General features: G+C 42.8%; 1 pseudogene across 1 annotated transcript; it reads left to right on the plus strand.

Annotated features, from left to right (window-relative positions):
• Nucleotides 1-4040: 4040 nt before the first annotated feature.
• On the plus strand, nt 4041-11176 carry LOC311626956 (large ribosomal subunit protein uL14-like; annotated as a pseudogene). Its single transcript has 2 exons — nt 4041-4081; nt 10751-11176. The product of its transcript is annotated as a large ribosomal subunit protein uL14-like (transcript).
• Nucleotides 11177-12333: the final 1157 nt, after the last annotated feature.

Raw genomic sequence — 12333 nt, forward strand, 5'->3', positions numbered from 1 at the left:
CCACAGGTCTTTTCATGATGGCCAATTTACATCTGGAATTTACCCTGCTAATGACTCCCTTGTCCTTTTATGCTACACACTACTGCAAGATTATTCTTACAAAAGTGCCACATTCATCAACTCATTCCACACCTTAAGCACGCACAAATGACATCTAAGATTATCTACAGCCCAAACTCCAGACTGCAAGGCCTACCCTTCCCATGGTCCCAATCCCAAACTGTTTCCACAACAGGCTGGCTACAGTTTATCCTTTGAAATTTATTATACAGAATCCCCTTGGTTGTATCCAGTTAAACTAGTCAGCTATCCCACTCCAGAAAAGTCTTATTTACTTGTTTATTTATTTATTTTATTGTTTAAAGTATTACATGTTTCCTTTTCCCCCCAATTAATCCCCCCTGACCACACCCACCCCAAGGGCAAGCCCCCACCGCCCCAATTTTGTGTCCATTGGTCTTGCTAATATGCATGCATCAAGTCCTTTGATTGATCTCTAACCTACCCCCTCCCCTGCCTTCTCCCTAACGTTGGAGGGTCTGTTCAGTGCCACTGTTCAGTGCCACCTTATCTCTGGATCCATTTTTGTTCATCAATTTATGTAGATCATTATATCCCACATATGAGTGAGGTCATGTGACATTTATCTTCCTTCGACTGGCTGATTTCACTTAGCATAGTGCTCTCCAGTTCTATCCATGCTGTTGCAAATGGTAAAAGTTCCTTCTTCTTTTTTTCTTTTTTTAAAATATATTTTATTGATTTTTTTACAGAGAGGAAGAGAGAGGGGGATAGAGAGTTAGAAACATCGATGAGAGAGAAACAACAATCAGCTGCCTCTTGCAAACCTCTTACTGGGGATCTGCCCACAACCAAGATACATGCCCTTGACCGGAATCGAATCCAGGACCCTTCAGTCCACAGGCCAATGCTCTATCCACTGAGACAAATGGGTTTTTTCAGTTCCTTCTTTTTTATAGCAACACTAGAGGCCCGATGCACAAAAGTTCATGCAAGGGTAGGCCTTCCTGCTGAAACCCGTTTGGCTCAGTGGATAGAGCCTCAGCCTGCGGACTGAAAGGTCCCAGGTTCTATTCCGGTCAAGAGCATGTATGTTGGTTGTGGGCACATCCCCAATAGGGGGCATGCAGGAGGCAGCTGATTGATGTTCCTCTCTCATCGATGTTTCTAACTATCTATCTCCCTTCCTCTCTGTAAAAGATCAATAAAATATATATTTAAAAAAAAAAAAAAAAAAGAGTAGGCCTTCCTTCCCCTGACTGCCAACACCGGCTTCCCCTCCTCTGGCCGCCAGCAAGCACCCGGAACCCAGGCTGGCTTCCCTCCAGCACTGATTTCATCAGGGAAGATGTCCAGAACGACATTCGGAAGACAACTGGTCTAATTAGCATATTACCCTTTTATTATTATAGCCTAGTGTCCCAGTGGATGAAATTTGTGCACAGGGGTGGGGTCCTCTCAGCCCAGCTTACACCCTCTCCAATCTGGGACCCCCTCAGGAGATGTCCAACTGCTAGAAATCAGGCCTAAACTGGCAGTTGGACATCCCTCTCACAATCCAGAACCACTGGTTACTAACTACTCACCTGCCTGCCTGCCTAATTGCCCCTAACTGGCCCACCTGCTGACCTGGTCGCCCCCAACTGTCCCCCCTGCTGACTTGGTTGCCCTTTGCGGTCCCCCTGCCAGCTTGGTCACCAACAACTACCCCCCCTGCTGGCCTGATTGCCCCTCATGCCCCCCAACCCCCACTGCCAGCCTTGTTACCTCTCACTACCTCCCCTCCCCTGAAGGCCTGGTCACCCCATGCAGCCTCTTTGGTCATCTATCTACGTATTTGGTTGTTTTGGATGTGATGGCCCCTGGCTCTTTATACGTATATTGAGATAGTATTCCATTGTGCAGAATAGTCTTATCAACAAACTGGGATCCTTCTCATCCTCATCATTTTCCTTTTCTGAGATGTTTTTCCTCTCCTTGTTATCATTTCCCTCCTATAGTTGTACAAGTGAACTTCCAACAAATTGTGCTTTAAATGCAGTGGTGAGATCTAAACTATGAGCTAATCAGTATGGACACTGAATCATCAGGGAGGCTCAAGAGTGATGGAGGGGTGTCCTAGAGAATCCTGGGCCAGGCATTAATCCTACTGTAACTGGATCCTGGGAAGGTGGTGATAGGGTGTGTGTGTGGTAAGCAGGGTATTGGTGAGTGTTGGGAATTCCTGGTGGAGGAGCAGGTATGGCCAAGGCAGTGGGAGCACTGCAGTGGGTGTAGGGAAAGACTGTAACTAATTGGCACAAAAGTATGCCATTATGTAATATGGGGTATGAACGCCAGGGCATACTGGTGAACACCAGCATCAGGCCTTGCTGATGCAGCTCCAGGCTCAACTTAAGCTCCTTGTCCAACAACCTCAGAAGCAGTGGTCCTTCCCCACTCTGAATTATTTTAGCATGTAGCCCCTACCACAGGTACATTTACTAATAACATAAAGGAAACAGCACTCACGCAGCGAGAGTTCATGTTGTTTAAATTTACAGCCAGACTGACATCTGATGTGCACTCCAAGTTAAAGCCGGTTAATGATGACGATGAGCAAGCCTAGAACTTAAAGCTTTTAAAGCTTTACTTCTTCTATCAGCACTCTTGATTTTATAAACAATGAAGCCCATCAATCCTATTCTTACCCAAATGTCCAGGTAAGCTTGACTGTAGTACAACTTCTTGGGGGATCCAAACTTTTGGATTTTAATTAATTATTATTATTATTATTATTATTATTATTATTATTATTTTAGAGAGAGAGAGAAGAAGGGGAGAAAGGAAAAACACAAAACATTGATGTGAGAGAGCAGCATTGATTGATTGCTTCCTGCATGCACTCTGACAGGGGATGGAACACACAACCTAGTATGTGCCCTGACCGAGAATGGAACCTGTGATCCTTCAATGAGTGGGACCAAGTTCCAACCAAATGAGCCATACTGGCCAGGGCATCAGGGGGATCCAAACTTTTGTTTTTAATTTTTTATTTTTTAAAATATATTTTTATTGATTTCAAAGAGGAAGGGAGAGGGAGAGATAGAAACATCAATGCTGAGAATCATTGATAGGCTGCCTCCCGCACATCCCCCACTAGGGATCCCGTTTGCAATGTGTCCTTGGACAAAACTGAACTTGAGACCCTTCAGTCCACAGACTGATGCTCTATCCACTGAGCCAAACCAGCTAAGGCAAATGCTTTATTGTTTAAAGTATTACATATATCTCCTTTTTCCCCCATTGACCTCTCCCTGGCCACTCCCACCCCCCAGCACATGCCCTTACCTCCTGGTGTCAATGTCTATTGGTTATGCTTATACACATGCATATAATTCCTTTGGTTGATCTCTTACCCTCCTCTCCCCCTCCCCCTGCCTTCCCTCTTCCAGACATTTTTAATAAGGCCTTGTAGCATCTCTGTGAAGGACAAACAGTTTACACCTCATCAAAGGCCCAAAGTGAACTACTAAAGATGGATGTTGATGTTACCGAGGTATTCCAGTGAGAGAGCTACTTTAGAAGAGCCCATCCTTTTTCACTCCTGGGATCACAGTATCTCCATGCCTGAATCTGGAAGGCAGAAGAGCAACAGGACCCATATGCTTGAGGTAGTGGTCCAGTCTCCTCCCCGGATGTTGTCCTGCTGACTGACGGTTTCACTTAAAGTGCACTTGCCCTTGGTTATACCATGGACGTCAAATAACACATGCCAGTAACAGTCTGGAGCAGGAGCATCATTCACTGGTTGAGCTATTCAGCAAGTACCACAGGCCTAAATGTGAAGAGTGTGATTCATGTCTAACTGGGAGGGGTGGCATATAAAAATGCAAGATCAACTTTGTCTCAGACAGGACTTGGTTCATCAGGGGAAGCAGCCTTCCTACGCAAACCAAAGAGCAGACATGAGGTATAACACGGTGAGATCATCTTCATTAAGGCTCTGTGTGCAAGTGACTCCCACTGAGTTACGCGCCATGACTCAAGGAGATGGGACTTCCATCAACTCCCTGAGGCAGTAACTAGGCTCCTGGTAATAAACTTCTTTCTGGAAGGAAGAAGAGAACTTGATTACAAGAGGAGCTCCTTGCAATGGTGGAGACATAAAAATTGAGGAAAAAAATAGCACTTTTTTGTATTTCCTACAAACTTGCTTCACTTTTTAGAAAAATAAATATCTTTTATGTGCTATAAATTTTTGGATTGATTTCTATTGTCTGAAACTTCTTGGAGCACACTACTACGACAAAGACATTAGAAATGGACATGTGGAGAATCCCAGAAGAAGATAATAAGGAAAAAGAGTTCAATAAATATTAACTTATAATAAAGCTAAACTAGGCTTTTCTGGCTTGAGACCAAAATAATGGGGGACACAAAAAAGTCAGTTTTCCAAGAAATCTTTGGAGAAATTGCATCAATTATCTGGAACATGCTACTGGGAGACACAAAAAAAGTCAGTTTTCCAAGAAATCTTTGGAGAAATTGCATCAATTATCTGGAACATGTAGAAGAGAGGGTGTGCAATTGAGGAGTCGGTGATTCAGCGGCAGCTTTATTTTCATCTGCTTTGACAACTGTGATAACAAATGAAAGTTATCTCATGCAAGTAAAAAAGTTCATTCTCTAGGTCATTCTATTCGCGTGATGTCCTGCCTCCCATGTGGCTAGATTCTTACTGAAAACACCAAGAGGATAATGTGAGGTTCAGGGGAGTTCACGTGGTGCAGGGAAAGAGCCTTAGAAGCCATGTCCCTGGTCTCTTCTGCAGCTAGTTTACAGTGTGGTCTCAAAACCAAGCTAACCAGAAGCAGGGAGTTGGGTGAGGAGGTTTGGATGGTGAGGATGTTGGGGAAGCTAAGAATTCCCTGGCTCTCTTCTGCTGTTTCTCTACTTTGACAACCTCCGTGCATGAGTGAAAAGCAATGTATTTTGATTATTGGTCACAGAACATAAGTAGTTATCAAGCCCAATGTTTAGCAGTTATATCCATTATCTCCACCAAATGGACACCTAGCCATTGTCGGAAGAATGGCTACCATAGCAATGAATGTGGTGCATTTTACACAGGTGTAGCCTTTGAATATAGGGGTGGGCAAAAGTAGAGTTATGGGGTACAAATATATCATTCAAAAAAATTTAGTGAGATAACTGAATAAACGAAATGCAGAACTTAGAAAGCAGAAATAAATTCTGACGCAAGCTACAATGTGGATAAGTCATATCTGCATGTGAACCTTTGTATCACGTTGTAAAATGGTGTGGACAAAACTAGTCACTGTCTTTCTGAGGACTTGCTATTTTCTGATGGGTTGGAAAAGAGAAGACAGTGTGTCTGGCGGTGAACTCCCTCTTATTATTTGGGAAGTGAGCCCAAGTTATTTTATATGGAAATTCAAGAAAGAGGAGGCATAGGAAGTTGAGAGAACATATCCATTCGATGTCAAAGTAAAGAAAAGAGGAAGAGGAAAAGAGAGAAGAGGAAGGAGAAGAGAGGAAGAAAAGATTCCTGAGCTTGGCACGCTTCTTTGACGGAAAACTGCTCCCTTAAGCTTCCCCTGACACGCTTACATGCCCACAGCTTGGGACCCAAGTTGGAAAAACAAGGTTGAAACCAAACTTTCCATTCCACTTTCCCCAAACCCCCTTATATTAGTCACTCTGGTGTTGCAAAATTCAGAGTTCATCCAGTCCAACAGTCAGCTAGATGCTTGAATCCTCTCCACTCAGTTGCTCCTTAAGTTGGGCTGACAGCTTACTTAGTTGATCTTTCAATCATTTTTTTCCTGTTGGGGCCATAGAACTTTACATAAAAACAACTCTCAGGAAAAAAATAAATAAAAATAAAGAAGCACATTCTAGTTTAAATGTTACGTTCTCGATTATTAATTATTAGAGGCCTGGTGCACGAATTTGTGCACAGGTGAAATCCCTTGGCCTGGCTGTCTCACCCAGTCCCTATCAGGGCAGATCGGGACCGGCTGCAGGAAGGGACCGCAGAGGTTGGCTGGCCGTGGAGGTTGGCTGTGGGAGTGCACTGACCACCAGGGGACAACTCCTGCATTGAGTGTCTGCCCCATAGTGGTCAGTGCATTTGATAGCAACTGGTTGACTGGTCCTTCGGTCATTTGGTCACTTAGGCTTTTATATATAAAGATATTTTTAAAACAGTATTTAAATCCAGTTGGGCCCGGCCAGTGGTAAAACATGAACAAAGAGGTTACCGGATTTGATTCCCAGGCAGGGCCCATGCCCAGGTTTCAGGCTCAATTCCTAGTAGGGGGCATGTAGGAGACAGCCAATTGATGTTTTTCTCTCAGTGATGTTTCTATCTCTCTCTCTCCCTTCCTCTCTCTGTCTCTAAAAAATCAATGAAAACATATTAAGTAAATAAATAAACAAATCTAATTACAAAGTACTTTGTCCCCTGCCAAATATACAGGGTGGGGCAAAAGAAAGGTTATATTTATTTTTATGGAAATTGATACAAAAATTAATAAATAACAATACAAGATTAACTGTTTCTGGTACTCCCAACTAAAACCTACTTTTGCCCCAACCTGTATTTGTGTGTATGTTGTCATACGTAATTGTAGGGGAGAAACAAACTTTCCTCAACCCTCAAGGTTCTTTTGGCTGCTCTGATAATCAAAGAGACATGAGACAGATTAGCAAGAGAAAATAATCAAATGTAATATATACATGTGTATGGGAACATACATACCATGAGAGAGTCAGAAACCCCACATGCACGAGAGGTTTACAGATACAAAGGGGGATTGAGGTATATAAGACCTCCTGGTCTAGGGATGAAGTAAAGTGCCTTGGGGGCTTCAAAGGGTCAATTTAGGATGATAAGAACAAAGGCTTGGTAAATAAAAAGTATGCTCTGCCCTGTAGAAAGATTAAAGGAGGTTATTTCTCATAATAGCTTAAGTTTCTCTTGAGTGTGAGGCTAAAGCTGCCTTTGCTGAAAATAATTTGCATACCACTGAGGCACATCTTGGGGTGACTCCTTCTATTACCTTAAAAAGGACTTGACCCTGAGGAAGGTCAAGTAGCGTGTGGATTCTTGACTTCCTGCAGGAAAAATTTCACAGCACAAGTCCAGGTGAATTTTAGAAGACAGTTAAAGCTGAAGAGAGTGAAATAAGGGCTTAGGACAGTGGTCGGCAAACTCATTAGTCAAAAGAGCCAAATATCAACAGTACAGTAGTTGAAATTGCTTTTAAGAGCCTACTTTTTTAAACTTAAACTTCTTCTAACGCCACTTCTTCAAAATAGATTCACCCAGGCCGTGGTATTTTGTGAAAGAGCCACACTCAAGGGGACAAAGAGCCACATGTGGCTCTCGAGCCACAGTTTGCAGACCACGGGGTTAGGATAACAGGAGAGGTGGGTAGGTGAGCCTAGGTTGGGCTGCTTTGGCTCACTAAGAAGTCAGAGAAAGGGGTCTTGGGGACAGATTTGGAGGGTTTGCCTGGGACCAGCACCTACTGCCTATTGATGCCCTGGTTGCAAGCCTTAGAGTTTGGAAAATGCATAGCTGTGGGGGGAGGAAGGTAAGGAGGAGAAGGAACAGGAGAGGAAGCAAGAGAGGGAGATGGGGGAGGGGAAGAGGAAGAGCTAAGGTGTGCTACTCTAAGGGAGAGCCTGAGCGGGGTCCTTTATTTTAGAGGTTCTGTGTTATTTTTAAGTATGTTTCTATTTTTTTAAGTATGTTTCTTAATTGATTTTTTTAGAGATAGAAGAAGGGAGAGGGATAGAGAGATAGAAATATCGATAAGCTGCCTCTTTCATGCCCCCTACTGGAGACTAAGCCCACAACATGTGCATATGCCCTGACAGGGAATTGAACCAGTGACCTCTTGGTTCATGGGTTAATGCTCAACCACCAAGCAACACTGGCTGGGCATTTAAGAGATATCTTAGGAGAGGATCCCAATAGAATATTGATCAGCTTTATACTAATATGCCAAAATGAGGTTTATTCTCTTAACTTGTCTGTCCTTGGGTGTGGCTGGCAAATGACACTAATTGGATTTCTGTTATGTCTCCCAGAGTAGGATGATTTAAACTGAGCTGTGAGGAGAATCCAAGATGGCTGCTCGGGTAGGCACCTAGCCGCAGCCGCACGCAACAATTTCAATAAAATACAACTAAAATATAAAATGGACATTACCCAGAACTACAGGAAAGTCAACTGACTGGAAATTCTACAACGAGAAGCAAGGAGAAAACCAGAAGGAAGCGTGGAGGAGCTGTAAAAGCCCAAGGTACGGAGACACGCGGCGCGCGCGTGGAGAGGACGGAGCCGGAGAGGAGGGAGGCCGAGTGCCTGGCTGGCGTTCCCTAGCGGGAAGGAGATAAACACTCGGACTGTGCTGGGCCCCCAACTGCTCTGAACCTCCGTTCTAGGCCAGACCCCGGGGACCCAGGCTCATCCAGAGGGAGCTGGGCTGTAAGGCGGTACTCGGGGAAGCAGCAAAAGGAGGTCCCAGAGGCGCGCACACAGCGCGCAGAGAAGGGCCGGCCGGCTGTGCCGTAGGACTGCCCTGGCGGGAAGGAGACAGGCTCCAGACTGCTCTGAACGCCACCTCCAACTCCACTTCCAACTGAACTGAACCCCAGTTTCGGGCCCATTGCGGGAGAGCTTACACTGTTTGGTAGCAGGCGAAAATCGAGGGCACCTTTCTCTCAGAGGCGCTTGCAACAAGTACTGAAGGACCCTGAGTCTCAGGAGTCGCATAGGGCGGGGCTGAGGGAAGCCAAGGCTGTAGGCTCCACCCTGAAACTCCGCCCCCATCAGGAAAGCTGCCTGCGAAAATGCCTAAACCAAATAGATCACAAACGAAAGAAATGGAGGACAAAAAGCGACTGGATATAGAGTTCAAAACCACACTTATAGGGTTTTTCAAGAGACTCCTAGAAAAGGCCGATAAAATAAATGAGACCTATGAGGATATGAAAAGGGATCAACAAGAAATGCTAAGGGATCAACAAGAAATAAAGAATACATTGTCTGAAATAAAAAATATTCTACAGAGTCCTAAAAACAGAATAGAAGATCGCAAGAATCAAGTCAAAGATTTGGAACATAAAGAGCCAGAAGACACTCCTCTGCAGAAGCTAGAAGGCAAGAGAATCCAGAAAATTGAAGATAATGTAAGAAACCTCTGGGACAACTTCAAACGATCCAACATCAGAATCATGGGGGTCCCAGAAGATGAGAGAGAGCAAGATATCGAAAACATACTGAAAGAAATAGTGACAGAAAACTTCCCCCACCTGGGGAAAGAATTGGACTTACAAGTCCAGGAAACACACAGAACTCCAAATAAGAGGAATCCAAAGAGGACCACACCAAGACAAATCATAATTAAGATTCCAAGAGCAAAGGACAAAGAGAGAATATTAAAAGCAGCAAGAGCTAAGCAGGTGGTTACCTATAAAGGAGCACCTATACGATTGTCAGCTGATTTCTCAACAGAAACCATGCAGGCCAGACGGGAATGGCAAGAAATATTCAAGGTGATGAATAGCAAGAACCTTCAGCCAAAAATACTCTACCCAGCAAAGCTATCACTCAGAATCGAAGGTCAGATAAAGAGCTTCACTAATAAAAAAAAGCTAAAGGAGTTCATCACCACCAAACCAGAATTATATGAATTGCTGAAGGGGGTTCTTTCAGAAGAGAAAGTAAATAAAGATAAAAATTATGAACAACAAATACGTAACTATCAACAAGTGAATCTAAAAACCAAGGAAATTAAAAAAAAAAATCTGATGAACAATATTAACTGTTGAATATAATAGAATCAGAGGTATGGAAGGGGAGTGAACTGATGATTCTTGGGGAAAAGGGAAGAGGGGAATGTGGGAAGAGACTGAACATAAACTGTGCACCTATGGATGAGGACAATGGGGGTTGGGGAAAGGGCAGAGGGTGGGGTGGGAAGGGGGGGGGAAAGGAACACTTGTAATAATATGAACAATAAAAATTTATTTAAAAAAATAAAAAATAAAAAAAAATAAACTGAGCTGTTTACTCTCTGGTTGGGGAGGAAAACCATTTACTCTTAAGTGCCCTTGGTTTAGGGAAGATAGGATTTACTAGATGGCTGCAGACTGCTGTTTAACTATCTGTTTTCCTATCCCATTTATCCTGGTTTACTGGCCTGTTTCAGTTATATAATTTCCTTTTATCATTTCTCTTTACAAACCTTTCTACAATTTTCACAAACATTTTTACCCATTCAAAAATAACCAGCTTTAGAACCACTCACTTTTTTCCCTTCAAAACGTGTCTCCATTCCTCATCTCTTTTGTTACCAAAACCACACAATTTCTAATTAGTTAGAATTCTTCATTTTCAGAAACCTTGATTTTTTTTTATTGTTTTATTTTTTCTTTTCAATGTAATAAATTTATTACAGCAGAGTGAAGCAAAGCATACATAGTTATCTCTGTTTCTTCATTCCTCTTTTTTAAAATCTTTATTGCTGAAAGCATTACAGAGCCCCCCTTTCCTTCCCCACAGACCCCTTCTAGCCTGCACCCACTCTCCCTTGTCCCTGCCTCAGGCCTTCACCACAGTATATTCTGTGTCCATGAATTATGCATATATGCATACAAGTTCTTTGGAAACTTTGATTTCTTTAATGACAACTGGAAAGTAAGTAATTAGCCTTTCCGATGTCCAAGATGTCAAGAGAGGATGTGGTGGGTCCTCCAGGGCAAAATTCCGGATTTCCCTGGGTCTTCTGACAACACAGGAGCCAAAAATCTGTATATTATCTCTGTGAGGGGATCAAGCGACAACTGACCGGACTTCCTGTTGTCGGTGTGGGTGACATGGTGATGGCCACAATCAAAAAAGGCAAACCAGGGCTCAGAAAGGAGGTACATGCAGCAGTGGTAATTCAACAACAACAACGAAAGTCATACCTCAGAAAAGATGGCGTGTTTATTTTGGAGATAATGCGGGGGTCATAGTTAACAATAAAGGGGAAATGAAAGGTTCTGCTATCACAGGATCAGTGATAGCAATTCTGCAAAGGAGTGTGCAGAATTGTGGCCCAGGGCTGTATCCAATACTGGCAGCATTGCATGATTCTCTAGTATATTTGTAAAGGAAAAAACCATTAAAAATTGGTAGATAGATAGATAGATATAAAAAGTAAGTAATTAGCCCTGGCCAGTTTGACTCACCTGAGGACTGAAAGGTCCAAGATTCGTTTCTGGGTTGTAAGCTCAATTGCCAATAGTGTGTGTGTGTGTGTGTGTGTGTGTGCAGGAGGTAGCAGATCAATGATTCATCAAAGGCTGGTCTGAAATTTAAAAAAAAAAAAAGTGATTATCATCCTTTACATCCTTTAGATTGGCAAGTGCATCACAAAACTTCTAGAAATACACTCATACTTTTAAAAGATATACTTCTAATAAAGTGTAAGACATTTATTAACAGCTTCAAGTGTATTTTCTATTAAAAAAAAAATTGGTTAACTTCAGACTTGTCTAGCCATCAGAGTTTAACAGTTGATCTGCTTAGATAGCAAAGGGTTTTTCCTTTCAGTAAGGATTATTTCCCAGAAACTTGCATCTTGAAAGATGACTCAGATCAGATAAGAGTTCTTTCAAATCAGGTATTTGTATCTCAAGGTACGAGGAAAGAAATTCAAGCTGCCCCTAGTAGACTATTGGTTTCACAAAGCCAATTATCTATAAGCATTTTGAGCTGAACAGAATAGGGTGGTAGAAAAGTAATAGGATTTAGTGGGCTTTTGTGTTCTGGAGCCACACCTCTGGCCCTGTAAAGACTTTATTGGTAAAACAAGGACAATTATTTTTAACACCTTAAGGATTGGCAGATGTTGACAAGAGACTAACAAGGTCATTCACCCATTTTTGGAATGGTTCTTTCCATTTTTCTTTTTAAATATATTTCATTGATATTTTACAGAGAGGAAGGGAGAGGGATAGAGAGTTAGAAACATCAATGAGAGAAACATCAGTCAGCTGCCTCCTGCACAATCCCTGCTAGGGATGTGCCCACAACCAAGGTACATGCCCTTGATCAGAATCAAACATGGGACCCTTCAGTCCGAAGGCCTATGCTCTATCCACTGAGCCAAACCAGTTAGGGCGCCATCTGGGTATATTTTTCTTTCAGGAAATGTAGCAATGACAGAAACCTACAATATTTTACAGGTAGCATATAGCTGAGGGTCATTTCTGAGAACCACAATGGGTTTGCATGTATGTGAAATA

Source organism: Pipistrellus hanaki (genome assembly GCF_964339955.1).
Source record: "Pipistrellus hanaki genome assembly, chromosome: 8".
Classification (NCBI taxonomy): Eukaryota; Metazoa; Chordata; class Mammalia; order Chiroptera; family Vespertilionidae; genus Pipistrellus; species Pipistrellus hanaki.